Genomic DNA, 21377 nt, shown 5'->3' with positions numbered 1-21377 from the left:
AAATAAATAAATAAATAAATACAGAAAAAAGATGTTAAGCTATTAAAATCGCATTTTTAAAAAATCTAACTATCCACACATCTTCATCCTACAAGCATTTATTCAATATGGTCGTGTAGGAACTATGCCCACTGCTGACAGTAAAACATGTTCCCTACCGCACCAATTATTAATCTATTGTCTCCCACCTCCAAGTGTGCCTTTCCTACTCTGCTCTGTGATGCCAGAGCTGGGACTTGGCAAATCACGTTTCTGCTTTGCCTGCCAGTTATATACTGGGTCCTGGTAATAAGGGGCTCTGGTCGCAGTTAGCAAGGGTGGAAAAAGAAGGGATTTTCTCCTTTCTATTTATTCCTTCTGGGTTTTCCTTTCTGCTTGTGATTCCTGGAAGCATCATGTGGACAAAACTTCTTCACCTGGCAATGCCTTCCTGTGGCAGCAACTGAATCTGGCTAGAAGTTTTCCCAGCACTTGAAAACCCAACCTCATTACCCACCCCATCTCAGAGACCCCCGCATCAGTTAGCCAGTGCCCCCTGAGTTCTGACATTGAGCTTCACAGGGGATCACCTCTGAGTTTCTGAGTGTTAATAATTCCAACTTCCGTGGCTCAAGTTGGTTATGCATCCGACTTCGGCTTAGGTCATGATCTCCCAGTCAGTGAGTTCGAGCCCCAAGTCAGGTTCTGTGCTGGCAGTTCAGAGCCCAGAGCCTGCTTTAGATTTTGTGTTGCCCTCTCCTTCTCTGCTTCTCCCCCACTCATGCTCTGTCTTTCTCAAAAAATAAATATAAAAAAAAAGTAATTCCAACTTCCTCCCCTTGCACTCTCCAGTCTAAGGGGGATAGAGCTTTCTATAATTGCTATATCTGTGATAGATTAGAATTCTCTTTCTATGCATTCGGCTATTGACATGTCTACATCTAGTTAACTATTCATTATACTAAATTCTGTTTGTAAGAATAACTGGAATGCTTTCTGTCTCCTGCCTGGATTTTGGTGCATCTGCCCACAAGGGCCTGATAGTCTGAAGCAGAAGCTTGTCTCCCCTGACAAAGATGTATACAAACTAAGTGCAGGGAAGCATGGAGGAGAATGTTCAGGTTCAAATTTATAATATGAAACAACATGCATAGGCATAGATATGCTAGTATGTTATCAACCAAGAAAAACAGTAAACATTTATTTGCTTTTAGAAGTTATAAACTAAACTCTTTTAAAACTGTTGGGGGTGCCTAGGTGGCTCTGTCGGTTAAGCATCCGACTCTTGATTTTGGTTCAGGTCATGATCTCACCGTCGTGATTTCGAGCCTTGCATTGGGCTCTGTGCTGACTGTGCAGAATCTGCTTGAGATTCTCTCTCTCCTCTCTCTGCCTCTCCCTGCTCACTCTCTCTCTCTCTCAAAACCAAATAAACATTACAAATAAAACTGTTAAAGCATGCCCTGTATTTATAGTAGCATAACCGTGTGTTCTCCCTGCAGGACTTCATAGCAGTGTGGCTCTGATAAGGTCTGTGATCTCAGCCTGCCAGATGCTGTCCAGGAGCTAACGCCCCAGGATGAGACTCCTCTAGACTCCTTTGTCTGACCTTCACTCTCCAAGAGTCAAGGAACAAAATGACCCAATTCTTCCTGGAAGGTAGGAGGCTAGAGAGCCAAGCAGTAAAACAATCAATCAAATAAAGTCACAACTAATTGAATAGGTCAAAGGTAGAGTGTTTTTTGAAATTTCTCAATTTGACAATTCTGCTTATAGATGTAACATAAGGATATTAACTTTTAAACTAGTGACAATAATAACAGTAAGTAGGGAGTGGCCACAGCTGGAACCCTTCCGTGGAAAGATACTGGCTCACCTTAAGTCCCTAAGAATGTCCCAAAGCAACTTGCAATGACAGCAAGTTGGAATAAACACACTTCAGGGACTTTTGTATAGTTTTCTCATTACAGAAGCAAAGATAAATTTCAAAATAGTAGTTTTGACAGAGTATTCAAATGCTTTACAAACCAAATAGCTATTGAGGAGCTCAAGAGAAATTTGAGCATTATTGGGTCCACGCAAGATTAATTGGAAAACAAGTTGGCCCAGAACTTACTATTTTGCTGCTTTGATATTAATATTTGTGGAAACTTGGGAAGTTTCTAAAGATATCTTCTTCATCATCTTTTCTCTACTAATATGATACCTGACTTACGGAAAGTTCTTAAAGGTTTGTTGAAGAGGAAGAAGAACTGAGTTGATACATTCGCTATTCTGATTTAATGAAATCAAATGTGGAGACCCTCTGCCTGACTGCTCTAAACAACAACAACAACCACAACTTGAATAACTAAATCCTAGTAAGCTTAAATGGCTAGGTAAGAGAGATTGAGCTACTTTGCCACGGTCATTGAACTACTCTGTGATGGGGCCACGACTGGGTCTCACAGCAGCCAAACTCACACCCGGCTCTTATCCACAGTGTTTAACTGCTTTGGAAAGCCTCTGAAACTCTGTGTGTTTTGGTTTTCACATCCGTAAAACTGGACAAAGAATACCTACCTAATTAGGTTTAATTTAACCAATAAATAAAATCCAGTTTGTTGACAATCAAAATTGAAATTCCTAGTTCCAAAAAACCAATTGAGAAATGTTTCTTAGTAACTGGAGACAGATTGGGGAAAAAAAACAACCTCTCCTAAAAATTAGTATGATTTAGTAAAGGTGGCCAACTGAAAGGGGGAAATTGTTTTGGACAATATTTTTTTAAAAAAACTAGATCCAGGCAATATTTCTTACAACTTTTCAAAGCCATGTGATGATTTTAAAACCATATTTATAGAAACAATTTCCTGGCTTTAAAATTAATTTTGGTATTATATAGTATTTACTTAAAAAGTAAATTTCCCTGGTTTCTAAAATATTAAAAGCATATTAAAAGGAAAATTGTAAAATAAGTTGAACATTACTTATGATGAAATTTTGAAATATATCATGGCAAGAAGGCAAATCTTGAAACTGATGGTAATTGAAAGTTCCGGTGAGAATGCGGATTCACCCAACATGATGGGCAGCAGTGTGCCAAATAAATCATAACTGCTCTCAGCACCCCAGGCATATATTTTTGTCTATTTCTCTCAAGCTAGCTCTCAATTCTTTCTATATCCAACTATTAAATTTTGTCTTTCCTTCAAAACCCAACTGAAAAACCAACTATTATAGTGCCTAGTAGATTGTAGGAACGCAGTATTTCCTTTCTTTTTTTCCAAGAAGTCTTAACGATTTCCTCCACCCTCCTCTGATCTCTGTTATTCTTTTTTTAAATTGTTTTTCATTTTTATGTCTTTTAAGACAGAGAGAGAGAGCTCAAGTGGGGGACAGGGGGAGAGAGAGGGAGAGAAAGATTGAGAGTCTTAAGAAGGCTCCATGCTCAGCACATGTACCCCAATGTTCATAGCAGCACTCTCCACAATAGCTAAAACACGGAAAGAGCCTAAGTGTCCATCAACGGACGAATGGATCAAGAAGATGTGGTTTATCTATACCATGGAATACTACATGGCAATGAGAAACAATGAAATCTGGCCATGTGTAGCAACATGGATGGACCTTGAGGGTGTTATGCTGAGCGAAATAAGTCAGGCAGAAAAGGACAGATATCATATGTTTGCATGTATACGAGGATTAGGAGGAACTTAACTGAGGACCATGAGGGAGAAGAAGTGGGGAAATGGTGGGGGAGAGGGAGAGAGGCAAACCATGAGAGACTCCTGAATGCTGAGAACAAACTGAGGACTGATGGATGTGGGGGGGAAGGGGGGAGATGGGCATGGAGGAGGGCCCTTGTGGGGATGAGCACTGGGTGTTATATGGAAACCAATTTGACAATAAACTATTTGTAAAAAAAAAAAAAGAAAATTAATAAACCAAAATAACTTGAGAAAAAAAGTAAAAATATATATAACAAATGTTAATAATTAAAAGCATTTTATAATAGTAATAATAATAATAAAAAGAAGGCTCCACGCTCAGTGTGGAAAAGCTCATGTGAGGCTTGGTTCCACGACCCTGGTATCATGACCTAAGTCGGATGCCTAACTGACTGAGCCACCCTGGCGCTCCCTCTGGTCTCTGTTATTAATCTCCCTTTTCCTCATTCTTAGAGCATGTCATCAGATCTCTGGCCCAGGATGCCTGATTTGGGCTGGGTGAGTCACTAGCTCTCCTGCTAAAATAACCTGTAGAATAGCATGGACTTCATCTTAATGGAGATCTTTATATTCCTCCCTGCATTGTGTTTTCCACACAGTATGTACTAAATGTGACTTTGTATGTGTGTGTGTGTGAATGTGTGTGTTTCTAACAGAATTACACTTAGCTAGTCTCCTTTGAAGCTGATTTCTAAAGAGACAAGTAGATTCTCTCTTGTCCAAATTGATTTGTATCTCCTGATATTCATTCCATGTCCTGCAACCTGAAATTATGTGAAGCTGATGGTCTCCATCACCTCATATTCTTGTAACCATTGAGAGCTCTCAATTTCAGATATAACAGGAACCCCAAATAGAGTTGGGCAACTTGCTCCATAAGCAGATTTAAATCAACCATTTGAAAGATCATTTTATTTTATTTTATTTTAATGTTTTATTTATTTCTGAGAGAGAGAGAGAGAGACAGTGTGAGCAGAGGAGGGTCAGAGAGAGAGGGACATACAGAATCTGAAACAGGCTCTAGGCTCTGAGCTGGCAGTCAGCACAGAGCCCAACACAGGGCTTAGACCCACAAACTGTGAGATCATGACCTGAATGGAAATCGGAGGCCACCCAGGTACCCTGAAAGATCATTTTAAAGTTCTAACCCTAGATATCTCACTATAAGGAATTGGGGCCTTTGTGAACATCATTCAACTAGCACTATGGTACAATGAGAAGGGCTTGAACTTTGAACTCTGTATCTGAAATTTACTACCTCAATTGCTTTAATGATAATTGATTGAATATTTATGGTCTAACATTAATCCACAAAATAACTCAATGCAGTAAGTCTAGCCCAAAGCCCATCCCTATTTTACTCATAAAGAAACTGAAGATCAGAGAGTCAACTTTCTTCCCAAGGTCACACAGCTAGTTAATTGTTGTAGCAGAACTGGAACTCAAGGCAATGAAACTCAAGCCCCAACTCTTAACTTCATGTGATACTGCTTTATTAAGTTTGTTAGCTTCCGGGACCTGGAGTTGGGGTGGGGGGGCTCAGTTGGTTGAGTGTCAGACTCTTGATTTCAGTTCAGGTCATGATTCCAGGGTTGTGGGATTGAGCCCCTCATAGGGCTCCACACTGAGCATGGAGCCTGCTTGGGATTCTCTCTCTCTTTCTCCCTCTGCCTCTCTCTCTCTCTCAAAATAAACAAATAAAAATAAATAAACAAATAATTTCTACCTCATTGGGTTGTTGAAGTAGCAATCCAAATGAACACCAAGTTTCTTTTGCCTGAACTGTGGAACTTTATCAGCCTAAATCGGTCTGAACTAAGATCTTTGGTAGAAACAAGGGAACCTCCTATATAATGTCCTAAATTCCATCCCCTGTTTTCCAACTGATTATTGGCTTCCCAATAACCCAGGTAGAATTGGGTCTCCAACAGAGAGCAAGATGGCCTTCCTTGGTCCTTAGCAATTTAGACACATTTGCTGTGAATGAGTGAGGACTTAAAAAGAGCACTCTGCCACATTTTATTGACAATGGCTTTTCCCTTTACAAATAGGAACAATTGTGTGAATTTACATATGTATCAACCTGAGATGGGTTAGCTGTGTAAAATACTGGTGAGGAAAACTAAGATCTAGAAGGGACACTGTCTTTAGTTTCACAAAGGAGAGGAAATCTTACTCCTGCTTCCCACTGAGAAAAATAATGGACAAAGAAAATACAAATGACCTATAGTCCCCTCCTCTTCTTCCGCAACAAAGGGTCAACATCCAGTGACAATATTATGATGTTGATTTTTTTTAAAGCTGGCACATCATCAATTTTAATTTCTTTCTTCTTGCTTCTTTACATATGATGAGATAAGGCCACTGAATATGTACTTTCTGATGAATCATTTCCTCCTTTTGATCCTCTCCCTAACTCTTATTCAACTAAGACAAATAGGGAGCCATTTTGGGGGGCGGGGGGGGGAGGGGTTTACATCTGGCACTACATATATATTTTTTGTCCACCGAGTAATAGATGAGGGAACCTGACTTCTAGCATCTGCAATTCCCTTTCTGCCGATATGACACCGGGAAAAGTACAGAATTTCTCTGAAATGTAGTATCCTCATTCACAAATGGTAGTTCTATATTGACCAAACACTCCTTATGTAAGACACGGCGTGCTGCGGAAGTGTGCAGGGAGAATAACATTGCCCGGGTTCCTCTGCAAAGCCCTTGCAAGATGAAGTGCCCAAAAGCTTCGTCTAGCTCCAAAGAGTGCTCATTTTCATCCTGAGGAGATCATGCAAATGATCTTTGTGAGCTTTTAAGTGTGCTACAAATATTAGCAATGCAGACGTTAGTGACGAGGGTGGAAATGGTGATGGCCATGAAGAAGAGGATGCTGTGTGTAGGGAAGGGTGGATGCTGCTCTTCTGGACTCATTGAGCGTTCTGGAGAAGGTTCTGGAAAGGGTTCTGGAGAGGAAAAAAAACACCTTCACCAGTTTGGGAATGGGACAGGAAATGGGAGAAATGTCTTCCTTGGTCTATTGGAAGTTTGCTCTATGGAGCCTACAGCACATATATAAACATTGGGTTCAAGTTCTTAGAGACCAGATTGCTGAGATCGTGATTATATGTGTCCATAAGCAGCTTAACGTACACCACAGACAAGATCCCAGGCAGAGTTAGGCAGAAACTCAGACACATAAGCACCTGCTGTATTGTTGGTAAATTTCTAAACTTCTCAATCAAGTTTACAGGTTGAAATTTTTTCAGAGGATCTCCCTGAGAAAAACAGCCCCAGAACTGATAACTTGCCCCTCCATATACTGTCATTTTAGTATGTTGCATACTCTGCCATAAAATATCAAAGTGAAACATTTGACATCCAGGCTAGTTTGCTCCTTGAAGTTAAATAAGATTAAAATCAAAAAAATAAAAAAATAAAAAAATTTTTTAAAAAGATTAAAATCTAGGAATGAGAAAATTTTATCTCCTTTTTTGCATATGGTACCAACGCAGTTTTTAAAAGGAATCCCAAAGTTGTTATACTCTATTACCATCACTCTTGAAATATACATAATTGAGATTCCTGAATTTCTAAATTAGATAGCTATGCGTATATAACATCACAATTTGTACTAAAGCCAAGGTTCAGAACTCTAGAGCCAAATATCCATTTCATTTTTTGTAATGGTGTCATTGTGGATATAATCAGTGTGGATAAGAACCTAAAATAAGAGTTCAAAATTATTTGTATAAATACAAATTCAAATGCTTAATGCCAAAGATATATACTTCGCACTGCTCCTGCAACAGATTACCATACACCTAGTGGTTTAATACAATGCCGATCTAGAGGCCGCCAAGTCCAAAATCAGCTTCACAGGGCTAACCTCAAGGTATTTGACATAGGTGGCTCCTTCTGGAGGCTCTGAGTGGGGAATCTGTTTCTTTACCTTTTTCTACTTCTAGTAGCCACCTGTATTTGGTTTGTGGTCCCTTCCTTCACCTTCAGAGAGAGACTGCTGCCTTTATAACATCGCCTTCTCTGGTTCTATAGTCAAATTTCCCTCTGCCTCCTTCTTACAAGGACACTTATGATGATAATATTATCCAGGATAATCTCCCCATCTCAATCTTTTACTTAATCACACTTGCAAAATCCCCTTTGCCATGTAAGTTAGCATTAACACATTCTGTGGATTAGGTTGTGGTCATCTGGGGAGCATTATTCTATCTACCACACACGTGAATTGCTCATAACTGGGGGTTTGTGTAGACCTCACACAGATTTCCTAATGATAAAACAGCTTTTAATTTCGTGTCTTGATTTGTTTATAAGTGAGTTCTTTTTTTATGTTTATTTATTTTTGAGAGAGAGAGAGCGAGAGTGAGCAAGGGAGGTGCAGAGAGAGAGAGAGGGAGAGAGAGAGACAGAGGATCCAAAGCAGGCACTGTGCTGACAGCAGAGACCTGACACAGGGCTGGAATTCACGAACCACAAGATCGTGACCTGAGCTGAAGTTGGACACTTAGCCACCCAGGTACCCCTATATAACAGTGAGTTCTATGGAGAACTCCAATTAGAGCAGCTGGCATTGAAGATCACAAGGCCAAAATAAATAGATTAAAGAGAAAATTGGGGCACCTGACTGGCTCGGTTGGTAGAGTATGTGATTCTTCATCTCAGGATCATCAATTCAAGCCCCATGTGTAGAGATTACTTAAAAATAAAACCTTGGGAAAAATTTAAAAAATAAGTAAATAAAACCTTGGAGCACCTGGGTGGCTCAGTGTGTTGAGCATCCGACTTTGGCTCAGGTCAAGATCTTGTGGTCCATGGGTTTGAGCCGCATGTCAGGCTCTATGCTGACAGCTCAGAGCCCGGAGCCTGCTTCAGATATTGTATCTCCCTCTCTCTCTGCCCCTACCCAGCTTACACTCTATCTCTCCCTCTTAAAATAAATAAACCTTAAAAAATTAAATATGAAACCTTATAAAAGAAAAAGTAATAAATTAAAAAGTCCCATTGTAAAAAGACCCTCATATTAATTGAGGACACTATGATTTTATCCGAAGAGATCCTTTGCTTGCCCTCAATCTCCATGTGTTTAAAAGCTAACTCAAAGCCAGTGAAAGCCAGCCTATGTTGAAAATCTTCAAGAGTAAACACAACAAAAGATACTCAACAGAGATGTATTAGTTCTTTAGATAAGTGATTCCTCCTGAAACAATTTTCTTGTAGTTTTTTATACTAACATAATATTTAAAAAATCAAATAAAAAATCTGATTCAGTACAATCTCCTAAATTTTTTTTATTTTCCAGAAATAGCTTATTCCTAAAACTTGAGACACATCCTCAAACACCTAGACCAAATGTGTACAGTCTGACTAGCCTGTCAGTATAACCATAAAATGTATTTGCAAGAGCCCTGAACAACCTAATATAGGCTGAACAATAGACATTTAACCTTACTAAAAAAATGCAAATCTATCAGAAGACAAATCTACATTTGACCTTTGAGGATTGCAAGGCAGGGAGAGTTTGATCCTCTCAGCATTTCTGATCTCATCCCTGAAGGGGTAGGGGAGAAAGGGAGGGCCTGGTGGAGGGGTAAATCTGATCTTAATCCCTGTCGGGTTAAGAACCATGGATCTACCCATAAGTAATAATATGCAGAGAATCATCAAGGGAAGGGGGGAAAAACCAATGAGGATAACTGGTCCTCACTTCAGTGAAAATGCAGAGAATCTTCACACTTCCACATTTAAAGAAAATGTGTGTGTGTGTGTGTATGAGTTAATGTTACACGTAAATTTCAGGGATGCAGGTGCCAATACCTGGTGACTCCTTTACAGACCGTATGACAGAGCAAATTGTGCAGGAGATTATTTGATTTTCAAGAAGATTCATGACATGTGCTCGAGTAATACAAATATGCTCATCTAAAAGTCAACTTAAAACTCAAGTTTTTAAATGTTTATTTATTTGTTGTGAAAGAGAGAGAGAGTGAGCAGGGGAGGGGCAGAGAGAGAGAGACAGAGAATCCAAAGCAGCCTCCATACGGTTAGCACAGAGCCCAACATGGGGCAGGGTGATGGGTGGGGGGCTGGGGCTCAACTTCATGAACTGTGAAATCATGACCTGAGCCGAAACCACTGAGCCACCTACCCAGGTGCCCTGACTTAAAACTCAATTTTTATTGTTGTCATTACTGAGCAAGTGGAGAAATTGTTTTGAATTCCAAATATCATTTCTCCCAAAACAATTTCATTTTTATTTATCTATTCTTAAAAAAAGTAATCCTTTTGCCCAACCTGGGGCTTGAAGTCACAACCCTGAGATTAAGAGTTCTACAGTCTACTGACTGAGCCAGCCAGCTGCCACACCTGCAAACAATTTTAAATGTCTTTTCCAATAATAGAATGGGATGGTTGGTATACTCCTTTCATCTCAATAGTTGTGTTTCTAAAATACAAACTTCATTTTCATAACTCAAATCGAATGTTAATAATCCCAAATTCCCGCTATGTAAAGAAATCGGTGTGCTTGTGTTAAAAGCATATCACACATAGATTGTACATTATTTCTGGGGCACCTGGGTGGCCCAGTCAGTGAAGCGTCCAACTTCAGTTCGGTCATGATCTTCAAGTTCATGAGTTCAAGCCCCGCATCGGGCTCTGTGCTGACACCTCAGAGCCTGGAGCCTGCTTTGGATTCTGTGTCTCCTTCTCTCTCTCTGCCCCTTCCCTGTTCGCACTCTGTCCTTCTCCCTCTCAAAAATAAACATTAAAAAATTTTTTTTAAAGATTATACATTATTCCAGCAATGGAAAAACTGAGGCACAAGAAGAATGAGTCCAAAAACACCAGCAGACAATTCTAGCCCAGTGAACTGATTTTGACCTCCAGTCAGATCATGAAAAATATACTAACTTCCCTCCCTAAAGTTGAACATTTTTTATTAAGATTATTAACTGCAAGTTTAAAATGTTACAAAATGTTTAATCCTTTTTAATCTTCTAAAGTATTGTTCCGAACACAAATTCCCTGTAAGATTACTTTACTTGTGTACTTCGTCCGGTCCTATGTTGACCCAATCCTACTTATCTATGGATTTCGTTTTGTTTTATTATTTGATTAGGTCTCTTGCAACCCTTCCCCCTGGCAGGCAGGGGAATCATGTATCCTGAATGGAGCCTTTAGATTTGTTACTTTTAAACTCAAGGATTAGCTTTGCACTAGGGGAATCTTTGGGTAGCCTCAAACCCTACAGAATTCTGCAATTAAGTTTCACTTACAAATGTAAAGGGCTTACAGCTGTCTTCACAGTTAAATGAGGATTTACCAAGATGTTGCCCTCCCCAGTGGCAGAGACAAGTCTCCAACCAGCACGACTCCTGCACTCCCCACAGTAGATGGTTTGACTGGGGAGGATGAAATTAGTGCGTGCACACACATACACACACACACAACATACCATCTGAGACTTTCAGACAATGCAGATCCGGGGGGAAATCTTAGAGCATAAATTACTTTGAGGATTTTTCATTTTTTGTTAGGGTTTTTCTTGGTCATTTTTTTCGCTAGATCTTAGTTGGAGAGATTTGTGCTTTTCACATGCACAGCTGTGGAGTCTCTGGAGAGATATCTTGCTCTTTTTCATTTTTGCATATCCGCCAAAAACCAAGATCTAAGCACCAAATGTGGTATCATAAGCCCCACATATGATAGAGGGAGATTCTCCAAAGGATGTCAGACAAGGAACTGATTAAAATCGAAAGTAGGCAGGAAGGCAGCCCCTGGGATGGCATGATGGGGGGCGGGGAGAGATAGCTGTACAGGTGGGAGCCAAGGCTTTGTTTTGTGGTCATGTTTGTTGTTATTGCTGTTTGTTTGATTAGTTCTCACTGTAGCTGTAATCATTTTTATAGACTTGGCCAAATTAATGTAACTTGTGCTCCATACTGGTGAGATAAATATTTGTTGCACAAATAAATCAACGAATAAACCTGAAGTCAATCCTTGCTTTGTGACTTTGGCCAACCGATTTGAGCTCTATGTCTTCATTTCTTTGTCTCATGACTTAATCCCAATAAACGCTAGCATTTATTCTGGCTCCAAATAGTAATAGTTAATATTTGCCAAGCACTTACTGTGGGTGGGGCAATATTCTAAACACTTCCATATACCAACTCCCTTAATCTTCACAAAATCTTTAAAAAAAGTAAAGAGTGGTATGACTCTTACTTCATGGATAAGGATTCTGAGGCAGTGAATTTAAATAATGTGTCCCATGTCAAATAACTTGTAAGTGGCAAAATCAAAATTTAACTAGAAAGATGGACACCAAACTTCATACTTTAATGACAATTCTATACCATCTCTCTAAAATACCATGGAAAAAAAAAGTAAGGATGTGAATTTTTATATACTATGTCAAATTAGATCTCTCCGAAATGTAAACATTTTATTTTTATTAGCAAAGAATATATTGACCTTAATTTTTGAATTCCACCGTAACCTGAATGCTCACCCTCTTCCAAAAACCCATCCTTCCTCTACGTATCCCACCCTTAATGTCATCTCTTAGTTTACATCATCTTTGGCTCTTATCTTGGATCTCTGCATATGGCTTAGTAGATGATTGTACAGAAGGCATTGTCAATCATTGGAAAACAAACAAACAAAAAGTTGAGTTTTTGTGCTTTGGAGAATGTGTAGAAATGTCAAATGAACATCCAAAAACAAACAGATCACACATTTGAATTGAAGTAATTAGGAGGGTTTATTTATTTATGTTAATTTTTTTTCATGTTCTTTTTTGAGAGAGAGAAAGAGCATGAGTGGGGGAGGGACAGAGAAAGAAGGAGACACAGAATCCAAAGCAAGTTCCAGGCTCTGAGCTGTCAGCACAGAGCTGGACACGGGGCTCAAACCCACAAACTGTGAGATCATGACCTGAGCCGAAGTTGGACACTTAACTGACTGAGCCACCTAAGTGCCCCAAGGAGGGTTTGTTTGTAAATGGACTCGATGTTTACATGGAGTTTAAGGGAACCACAAGGAATAATACACCAACCTGGGGTTAGTAGCAACAGAACTGTTAACCACCCTCCTTGACCTAAAGGGAAGGAAGTAGTTACCAGAACCCTGAAGGAGAGAGTTTTGCTGAGCAGCCACCTTTGGGGGGGGGGGTAATGACCTTGGAGGGACATGGCCAGCTTGAGGCCAGAGGGCAGAGAGAGAAGAGGGATTAAATACCTGACCTCACCTTATCTCTCTAATCTCCTAGGAAGGCTTCCCACTGGCCAAATCCAACGGGAAACCACAAGGTAAGGGAGTCAGTGTGTGTAAATCCACACAGATTAGCCTCCTGGGGAGGGAGCAAGGTAGAGAAGAATGAAGAGTACATGGTAAGGAGCAGATGAAGATGCCTGGCAGACCTACATCAAGCTGATATTCACTAGGGATAGCTGCTGTGGGTTCAGAGAGGTCAGATTCCCCAGAAATAAATTCTGAAGAACAACAGCTCAAAACTACCTACCCAGATAGTTTGATTTTTACCACCCTTTATCTACAAAACATCTCTTTTGTAAGTAATTTTGAAGAAATTCTTTTCTTTATGTTCTAGTCTAAGACTTCAAGGTCAAAATGTTATCATTTTTCTAAGAACATTGTTCAAAATTTTTGGTGAAGTAACCAATTCAACTTTCATCTCAAACCCATCCCTCCAGGAGACCCTTCAGCAAATGGCAGGATACAGTAGTTACTAGTTTTATCATTAAAGTATTGAGAACTTCCAAAGAGAAAGAAATGATATTCTGCATTCTGGTGGCACCCATCAATAAAGCACCTAGCAGCTTCATATCCTTTCTGTTCAAAGCACCTTTATATTCTTTTATTGGTGATTCCTCCCATTATCTATTCAAAGTAGGGCAAGGTTTGTTCTGTTCTGTTTTTTTTTTTCCAATTAATAAACCCTAAGGGAAAACGTATTAGGTGATTGCCTAAGATCATGCTGTAGAACAACATGGTGGTGGAAGAAATATAGGAATCTAATCATTGATAAAAAGCAATACCTCAAGACCTTGATGGAGACCTCTTTGGCTTGAAATGAAAGGAATGGCATAGTCTAGTTGTGATGAACTGATCACTCAGGTTCCTGTGAGGAGAATCCATTGGAAGTAAAGAGTAATGTCAAGGGGACTCATCAGGAGGACATAGGAGTACATCAACAGAGAGATGATAGTTTGGATGAAGAAAGTGTAGACAAAAAGATAAGATGGGGGAAGGTATTTAAATGGTAAACTCAACAGGACTTGATGGAATCTAGTGCATTACGGAGAGGGAGGTTTTGAGAATAGTTCCTAGGTTTTGGGCTTACCTAACTGGATTAATGGTATATCCATCCTTGAAATTAACCCCGGAAGGAGATCAGGTGTGAGATAAGAGAGGAAGATCAAGAGTTCACTTTTAGATGTGTTGAATTTTAGTTCTTTTGAGTAATTCAAGTGGAGATGACAGGAAGAAATCTCTGCGATGTGTAAAATGCCTAGGCATGTGTTTCTGGCACACTGAAAAAAAAATCAGTGACTGTTGTTATGTTATTATTATTATTCCTTCTGTAATCTGTACCCAATTTACCCATCCAGACTGAAACAATACTCTTTGCTTTCAGATAAAAGTTGTCATCTAATCTATTGCCAACCTGTCCATTCCTTATGGTCCAGTTCAGATGTCACTTCATCCATGCTCTAAACTTTTTCTTATTCCTGATAAAATCTCCATTCTTTGGGACCCTGTAAAAATATGTGATTCTCAAGATCTGGATGTTGGCATTATTCCAAACTGTGCTAACCTCTGACTGGAATCCCTTATTTTTCACACTCACGCTCAGTTATCATCTCTTAGATACCTTCTCCAAGACCAATTTTTGATGTTCCCTCCATTTTCCCCAGGAGCACTCCTCTTATCTTTCCTTCCTCCCCTACCCATCATTTCAACCACATTCTTGTCAATGTGGTGGAAGTTTTGTTTTTCAGGTCTTTTATTACAATTGCCTAGCAAAATCTAACCCTGGACCAATCGTCCCGTCCACCCCCTTGAGGACTTTATCTAGGCTGTGAATACCACTGGAGAAGATGTCTCCTCACCAAGAGCAGTCAGTACATTGGAGAAACTATAAATTTGTGCCATGGTCCCTGCACACAATTGTGCCTTCCCTACAATCAAGCAATTCTTGTAAGTGTCCCTAAATTTCCAACCCACAGTCTCCCCTCCCCATAGCTGTCAGTAGATGATCTTGCTTCTATAGGCCAAAAAGAAGGCTCCAGATGGAGCCTCCAGTTTCTGGTGCAAATGCATGAACAGAATCTATACCTACACTCTCTCAAGTTTTTCAGATCATAAGATGGAAAAGGTCCCATCCATATAAAGATACTTGTTACATAAACTCCATTTTCTGCCCCAAGCACCCCCTTCAGGAGTTTACTTTCTCTCCTCCATCACCAGCGTTTTCCTCTGTAAGACTCCCTCCCATTGTCATTTAAACATGTTCAATTCTCTCCTGCCTTTAAGTCAAAGCAGAAAGTATCCCTTGTAGTCACAAAAGACACCCCCTTGCAGCCCTGTGTCTTCACTGCTCTTCTCCCTCTCGCATCCTCCAGGCTCAGCCTCCACTTTATTTACTCTCCTGGAGATATTTGATCCTTCTTAAATCTCACTCTTCCCTTTGCGTTCATCATTCTGGGGTCACCTCATTTTTCTTTAACCCTTCTGATCAGTCCTTCCCCTTTATGGTCTCCTCCTTGAATGCTGGTGTGTTCTGTGTGAGGCTCTCTTCTTTCTCGACACTCACTTTAGGCAAACTTACTGCTCATGTAGGTTGCAAATTACCACCTGTGCTGATGGTCCCTGAAGCATAAGTATCTCAATTCCAATTTCCCTCTAGAGATTCAGAATCAAATCGTCAACCATCTCCTGAATATTACTAATTGATTGTCCCACGGGCACCTCAAGTTTATTAGGATTATCACATACTCGTCACTTTCAAACTGCTCTTTCTTCTGTATTCTGTATCTTAATGGATGGCAGTGTCATTTCTAGTACAAATCTGAACATCGCATATTAGTGTCTAAGTTCCTTAAGGCACAAATAGTATCTAGCACCTTGTATGATGCCGGGCACACAGTAGGACTCATTATATACTGAAGAAATGAATAAATTACTCCTTACTCTCTTTTATCCTCGTATTCAATAAATTACCAAGTCCTGTCAATTCTTCCTTCCAAATACTCTTTAAATCCTTCTTGTTATCATGGGCACCAGCCCAGTCCAGGCTACAATTATTACATTAGTAGTCTCTTAATTAATCTCTTTGCCTCCAGCCTTATTTTATGTACCAGGGATGGCTAATTATATCCAATATCCATACTCCCTTCTTCCTTTTCGTGATAGAATTGAGCACCATGCCTTCCGGCTAGAGACTACATTTCCTGACCTCCCTTCCAGCCTCATATGACCGAGCTACAATGTCACCTGGCCAAGAAAGTTCTGGTTAATAGCCTAAGAATGGAAGTGACATGTGCACCTTCTGAACCACATTCTTAAAACAGAGATGTGTGTCCTTGTCTTTTTTTTTTTTTTTTTTTTTTTTTTTTTGAGAGAGAGAGAGACAGCGTTAGCAGAGGGGCAGAGAGAGAGGGAGTCACAGAATCTGAAACAGGCTCCAATTCTGAGCTAGCTGTCAGCACAGAGCCCGACGCAGGGCTCGAACCCACGAACTGTGAGATCATGACCTGAGCCGAAGTCGGATGCTTAACTGACTGAGCCACCCAGGCGCCCCTGTCCTTCTCTTCTTTTGCCTTTCTGCAGTCTGAACTGTGATGAGATAGTGGAGGTGAGTCAGGCTCAACCTTACAAGTGAAAACCTTAGGGGGTGAAGGAGCCACAAGATAAAAGGCTCTCTCACTGTTTGCCACTTCAAACTTTTATGGGGGAAATAAATGAATCTGTCTTATGGAAGCCATGGTTATTTGGCTTCTTTTAAAACAACCAAACCAAAGCCTTGTTAATCCCTTCTCTCTCCCAGCCAGAATCTTTCTTCTGAAATACAACTAAAATAATCTTATTACATTGCAAATCTGATCAGCACTTTCCCCTTGTCTTATCTGTTTGTTTGTTTGTTTGTTTGATGTAATCTCCATGCCCAACATGGAGGTCAAACTCACTACCCCAGATGAGTAGCATGCTCTATCAACTAAGCCAGCCAGACACCCCTCCCTTCATTGTATTTATTTTTGTAGATTTCAGAGGACTTAGTATGTGATCTTTTTTATAGCAAACATTCAATAATATTGATTATTGATTGATAAATTGTAAAGTTCTTTGTCTAGTGGAACCTAAGTTATCAAACGTAACTCACACGCATATGGGATGTCTCACATACTCGCCGAACGAGATAGCAGCCTGAGGCTTCCTTAATGTCTGCAATCACTCTCGATGGGCTTCACCCCCCAACTCCATTATCTGATGACCAATGAAAGGTTCAGCAATCTTTCTGATGTTGAGACTTATCCATAAAGAACAGAATTCCCACATGTGCCACTGGCCAGTGTAATAGGAAGGAAGGAGTACAAAAAACTGGGAGAGGCAGAGGAAACAACACAGAACTCTGTTCAGTGAGAGGCAGTAGAAAGTCATTAGGAGTTTGCTCATACTTCGCAGTGAAGGCCATACCTGCAACCACTACTGATGAGGCCGTTATAAAAACTTAAGGTGCTGCATTTCTACCAGGAAGATGATTACTACAAATTTCAATTCCAGCTAAGATTTGTTGAGCCTCGCGATGAGAAAATCTAAAATATTTCAATGTTTCAAGTTCCACTCCCCCTCCAGAGAGGGGTGCTAGACTACATGAGTCTTCGCAGGATCTCCCAGAATAAGGCCATATTTGAAGTCCCTCTACATGCATCCTCCCAAGATCTAATCTACTCAACTCCTAGAGTTGCATGAAAACGGGGATAGTGCCAGACGCTCCATCGAGTTCAAAGCTACTTCCTGCCCCCAATGTATGTTTTTTAAAATATGTTAATTTTTCGGGGCGCCTGGGTGGCTCAGTCGGTTGAGCGTCGACTTCGGCTCAGGTCATTATCTCACGGTTTGTGGGTTTGAGCCCCACATCGGGCTCTGTGCTGACAGCTCAGAGCCTGGAGCCTGTTTCGGATTCTGTGTCTCCCTCTGTCTCTGACGCTCCCCTGCTCACGCTCTCTCTGTCTCTCTCAGAAATAAATAAAACATTAAAAAAAGTTTTTAAGATGTTAATTTTTCTACTAATATGAAGTATTTTGTTTGATAACTGAATTGTCAGTGAGATTCTATCATAAAGTGCCATTTGTAACGCAGTTGTTTTTCACAAAGCACTCCATTACACTTGTCATTTGGAAATGAGAGCCACATTTTTTGTGACATACAGAACAAATTAAACTAGACAAATAAAAGCACCTAGGCATCTGATACCTTCAGCTGGGTCCCTGCAAGTCCTCATTAGTTTATATTTACTTTCTCTTCTTCTTTTTTTTCAAATTCAAGTTTTATACCTCAAGGAAATTAGCTAATCTACATGTTAAAAGGCAATGAGGATCATTTGGAATCCAAAGTGTCCTTGTTCATTGTGAAATTTTCCAGTGATACAAGTGTTGTTTTCCTCCGTGGATTGTCCTTCACAAGGCAGAGAAGAAAGCATCAAGTTTTAAAGCAATGTAAATAATCTAAATTCCCGGTTGCACTAAATAAATAAATTAAATAAATAAATAAATAAATAAATAAAAGTGTAGCATGCTTTCTAAAAACTTATCTCTGTTTTAAACCCACTAAAGTTTTGAAAATTCCTGCTGTTGACCTGAGCAGGAGAAACACCTGAAGCCTTGAGGCAGAGGAGCTTTCAGAAGAAAAAAACACATTAATATTTCATGTGGAAGGAATTTTTCAAGGTGCCTATCAGTTCTCCAAAGCAGTGAGATCACTCACTTTTACCTCCAGCCATGCGTCTTTGGAGTTCCATTTGGTATAATTACCTCTGGTCTTACCTTTACTGTGTTTTATCTCATAAAAGCAGATATTATAAAGCAAAATAATAACAATAATAATAAAAACAAAGTATATATAATGTTTTCCCCCAGATAGTACACAATAAGTATTTTGTTGCTGCTGCTACATGGTCTTCGTGGCCTTTGTAGTAGGCAGAATAATGGTTGCCCCAGAAGTTTATGTCCTACCTGTGACTATGTTAACTTATGTGGCAAAAGTAACCTTACAGATGTGATCGAGTTAAGGACTTAGATGCGGAGATTAGTTTGGATTACCTAATCAGTTGGGTCCTTAAAAGTAGAGAACTGTTCCCAGCTGCGGTCGGAAGAAGACGTGACTATGGAATAGCCAGAGGCATGTAATATTACTGGCTTTGAAGAAGGAGAAAAGGGGCTATGAGCCAAGGAATATGGGTAGCTTCTAGAAGATGGTAAAAGTAAAAAAACAGACTCTCTCCTAATAATGTTCAAACCTGGGGACACTGATATGCATTATCTGTGCTCTACTCTGGTGTTGCACTCACATAATATTCCTGGAGAGGTTGACTGGACAACTGAACAGGATATAACTCAAGATGGGAAAATAGAATAAATTAAATAAAATAGTTTAACTTTATAGTTACTTTATGTCTTATTTTGACAAGAATTCCTGGAACCAATCTTGGAAGCACCTTTTCCATCGTGACCTGAGAGATGGGCAAAAGTCATGATAAATATTGGGAAGGTGACCACAGGAAAGTGAGAGGCAAGACTTCTCAGAAGGCAAAGTAGTCACTTTCTTCAAGGGAGACAGCCACGTATTAGTTGATCAGACACTTGACTATCGGCTCCCATTAAGTTTTAGTTATTAATTATGATCCAAGGAAATGTTATATAGCCATGAAGATTATGTATATTCATTTTCTTCACAGACGTTCATGAAACGTTGGTAGCAAAAGAAGGTAATAGGACAGTATGAGAATATTTGCCAGCTTTTATTTGGAAAATTTGAGGAGGATATATAACAAAATATTTACAATGTCAGTCTCTGGGAAGTAGGCTTTCAGGAGAGGTATTTTCTGTTTGCTTATCAATATAACTTTTTTTTTTTTACCATGACTGAACTACTTGTACCATATAATAACACATATTTCTAAATGTGTAACAACACTAATGTGAACTTTCTGGAATCAGATTTCCATTAATAGCTGGGCAGACATGCTGGGGATATAAGAATTCCCCTCGGAGCCTCAGAGCTAGTTATCTCCGTGGCAGACAAAAGTAGGAAACTGACCTTGGTTGAGAAATACCAGCCACATTTCTCATCAGGACATCCTGAAAACCATTCAAACATTTATCAATGAAGTGTGTTTGCTCCACCTGCTTCTCAATAACCCTCCAGGGATCCAGCCACAATCCTAGCCCATGCTAAGTAATTATACAACGATAAAAACAAATCAGCACCTTGCTCTTGGAGTGATAGATAGGATTCCAGGACCAACCCTGAACTTTGTCACCACAAGACAACGTTTAAGACAGGCTTAAACGTAGAAGCTCACTAATGCCGTAACTCAAGATGCTCAGAATGCTTGAAGTAGAGTGACTGAGAAATTTATGAAGAACCATATTCTACCTCATCTGTAACTATCTGTTGAAGAGGACCCTTGCACTGTGGTCCTGGTGTATAATGTTCAATGTTAGTCCTCCGATCCCGGAACTCATTGTCGCCTATGTAGGACATGTCATGGAAGAAGGGAAAGCGGATGTAAGTAAAGATGGACTGAAAGCACTTGTGATTCTTTCCAGCGGAGCTATGTGAAGGGCTCTTCATGCCTTACAGAACACCAGTATGGTTCTGTAGGGAATAGGGCAGACTGTATACGTGTATGGGGCACACTCCCTCAAATGTGATTTTGCCAACGTTCAGGACTGGATGTTGAATTAAGATTTCTCCACAGCTATAGAAATACTATGGAGTTGAAAACGCTGAAGAGGTTGGCGTTACATAATATCCTTATTTGACTTAGGATGGATTTTATACCATCAGTTCAAATACATTTATTGACTAAAATGGCAGACATTGAGTACAAACTTTTTGTTGATACCAAAAAGAAGTAGATTCAGCTGAAATTCCTCACCACTGCTTTTAAATCACCAGAGACTTTATTGTTGCAGAGGCTTAGACTTCTAGCTACAATTTGAAGAAATCAGCACTAGCAGTTCGAGAGTGTAACACTGAGTTAAGTGATTGAACTGTAATCACCCATTGGGAAACAGTTTTAGGCTTAAGTTGACAGAATTTTTTTAAGTACTGCATTTGTAATACAGTAAAGATAAGAAGGCAAGATCTGATGTATAAGTACTTTATGGTAATATTTGTCTTTTATAGTAAAAAAGCAAACAAAAAAGCTTATGTCAATCTTAAAGTTTTCATTCTTCAATTGCTTAGATGAAGAGAAACTAGGATAATCCATCCTATTTTGGAATATAAGGCTTTCATATCTAATATAGTCAAAGTTTCGTATGAAGATCTTTAAAATTAAGTTATATAATCTTGGGAATTAGCTGTGTATACATTGAAACAGGTGTTACTGGATTTGTGGCCAGAGCTATGATACAATAAATTCAT

General features: G+C 39.6%; 1 pseudogene; it reads left to right on the top strand.

Annotated features, from left to right (window-relative positions):
• LOC144227594 (replication factor C subunit 5 pseudogene) overlaps window positions 1-20931 on the top strand; it is a 29446-nt pseudogene extending 8515 nt beyond the window's left edge.
• Window positions 20932-21377: the final 446 nt, after the last annotated feature.

This window comes from Crocuta crocuta, unplaced genomic scaffold (assembly GCF_008692635.1).
Source record: "Crocuta crocuta isolate KB4526 unplaced genomic scaffold, BGI_CrCroc_1.0 scaffold41, whole genome shotgun sequence".
NCBI classification, from domain to species: domain Eukaryota; kingdom Metazoa; phylum Chordata; class Mammalia; order Carnivora; family Hyaenidae; genus Crocuta; species Crocuta crocuta.
Note: the sequence above shows the minus strand (reverse complement) of the source record. Positions and strands in the feature narration are given on the sequence as shown.